The sequence below is a fragment of the Aplysia californica genome, unplaced genomic scaffold, assembly GCF_000002075.1.
Source record: "Aplysia californica isolate F4 #8 unplaced genomic scaffold, AplCal3.0 scaffold00090, whole genome shotgun sequence".
Lineage (NCBI taxonomy): Eukaryota > Metazoa > Mollusca > Gastropoda > Aplysiida > Aplysiidae > Aplysia > Aplysia californica.
Window position 1 is genome coordinate 229,066 of NW_004797360.1, and position 2,637 is coordinate 231,702.

Below are 2,637 nucleotides of genomic sequence, written 5' to 3' on the forward strand. Positions count from 1 at the left end.
TCTCTCTCTCTTTCTCTCTCTCTCTCTCTCACTCACTCACTCTCTCTCTCCCTCTCTTTGTTTCTCGAATTTCAAGTCGCACACACATACACACACACACTCACACCCACACACGCACACACAAACACACACTCTCTCTCTATCTCTCTGTCTCACTTTTCACAAGTGGCCTTTAGTAGTACAGGTTGGTGATATAATGTAGGTTTTCCTTTCCACCATGCTCTCATCACTTTCTCTCACTCCAACAACTCACCATTCTCCTGTAGGCAATTTATCCTCTCCTTCTGTACTCTTCAGTAACGTAATCCACATGGTAATGTCATCATATCAGTAGTCCACCACGACATGCTCCACATAAGACGTCATATCAACAGTCCAAGTTGACGCACTCGTCATATCAATGACATCATAGTCCACAATGAGATACTCCACATATTAATGACATCATATCAATAGTCCACAATGAGGTATTCCACAGGATAATTATGTTATATCGCTAGAACGCAGTGACTTATTCCCCTGAAATTGATGACAAATATCACATCACAATAAGTCTACAATAGCAAAGTATTCATGATATATATATAAGTCGTCAAAGTGATAGATTATGCCCGAAGCAAACTACTATTAAAAAACACCCATTGTGGGAAATTAATATTGTTCTTTTAATTCTCGACAGCCAAGAAATGATTTCTAAAGTTGCGGCACGTTTTCCTAGCAGTAAGCCTAGGGTGTAAGAAATTAAATAAATAAATAATTAGGGATTTGCAGCTTTCAATTTAAACATGATATTATCATTTTAAAAAGTAGACCTTCTGTATTTGCATCTGCACCACACTTTAATGCACGCCTATGAAACACAGTCAAGGAGACGGGTGAGTACTTCTCCACATTTGTTTTAACAGCCATTAGTTGTGTGTTTTGCAGCCAAAAACAAGGCCGTTAGACCCCAAAAAGCAATTCATTTTCGTGCGGAAATTAAAGAGAAAATGTGAATAAAACTGTGACAATAAACGCCAATATTACATATTTATAAAGTCTCCAGGAAAACCTCCAAATTATTTGCTCTTGTCAGAGTCAGAAAATCAAAGTTGTAACTGAACCATACGACGACACGCCGCTTCCCGCTTCCCACAACATATACAACAACAATATTTTAACAACAATATTTTAACAACAATGGTCCTAATAAATGGACGTAATAGACGCAGTGCAGTCTAGATTAGCGTTATCCAACCAGCAGTGCAGTCTAGATTAGCGTTATCCAACCAGCAGTGCAGTCTAGATTAGCGTTATCCAACCAGCAGTGGTACTAAGCCACGATAATAACGTATTACATAATTATGGCACCAGTCCCTGTAACAACATAACTTAATGAATTATCATATGTTGTATTTATGCCAGCCAAATCCTTTTTTCCAGGTCGCGAATCATTCAAAGTTCTGACGTAACAGGGCGTTTCCCGTCGGCAACTGTTCCAATCTAAGTAGCAGAGCATTAACAGAACTACCTTTTTTTTAAAAGCCAAAACGTAAAATCACTGTCACTGTCTACACAACAACAATATTGACAAACCATTTAGATCTAAGCCCTAATTTCTCCCCGTCAACGAATCCAAGTTTATAACACAACAGCGCTTCCCGTCCAACAACAACTAGATTCTAGATCTAGATATCTAGATCTAGATCTAGATCTAGATCTACAACGACAATAATAATATCGTTAGACTTAGACCTGAACATTTATCAACACATTATGACAACTAGATCTAGAATCTACTTCCAAAAAAAAAAAATACACGTAGGCTAGATATAGAAGTAGATGTAGATTAGATCTAGAATCTAGATCTAATATCTAGATCTAGATCTAGATAAGCCTAATTTATTCATTAACACATTACAACAAAACGACCATATCAATCACAGTCACAACACATTATTATTGTAGGCAAAACACTTCAATCTTGACGTACCAAAATCCTCCCTCCCTTCCTGTCAGCGAATCGAAGTTCTTGTCACACCGCTACCACAACTTGATCTATAAAGATATTGTGCTAAAACATAATAACACGGCTATTTTACCACCGAACCAAAGCCGACCTACCTATCTGAGTGAACGTGAATCAAAGTTCTTGGCAAAGTAATCCACCACTCAACACCACTACACCAACGAGAACTACCACTACCACAGTACTGAGAGTCAAAACACTTCTGTCAGCTTTTTTAAAGCACCAAAGCGCAAAGGCCTACATGTAAGAGAGATCTACCTGCCGGTAAGCGAATCAGTTGTAACGTAACGCACCACTCAACACCACTACAACAACGCCGCAACTACAATGCATAGTAGTTGTAAGCCAAACCGTTTGTTTACACGGCTATTTCAACGCACCACCAAATCCTTCCTGCAAGGGCTATCGTCTGCTGGCTGGCCCTCCTAATTCGTACGTGTCGTGAAATACGCCAAGATTTTATTTCGCAGACGCGACCAGATCCCAGCAGACGGCGAGCGAGGCTAGCAGACGACGACTCTCACAAAACTTTGTAACGGACGAGTGGAGGGGGGCCTGGTTAACTTCGAACGTCACTGTTTGCTGTGTGTAAGGGTTCGCCACTCCCCCCACCCCGCCCCCTTACCACC

General features: G+C 40.2%; 1 protein-coding gene across 3 annotated transcripts in view; it reads right to left on the bottom strand.

Annotated features, from left to right (window-relative positions):
• LOC101853774 (TLR4 interactor with leucine rich repeats) overlaps window positions 1–2,514 on the bottom strand; it is a 29,612-nt gene extending 27,098 nt beyond the window's left edge. Inside the window, exons 1-2 of one of the 3 annotated variants that reach the window (XM_005094835.3) lie at window positions 2,389–2,514; window positions 254–519 (exon numbers count right to left, since the gene is read on the bottom strand). The gene's annotated coding sequence lies outside the window, so the exon portion shown is untranslated. Of the gene's footprint in view, window positions 1–253; window positions 520–1,972 lie in introns of all 3 variants that reach the window. The other 2 variants (XM_005094832.3, XM_005094831.3) reach the window with 2 other exon arrangements.
• Window positions 2,515–2,637: the final 123 nt, after the last annotated feature.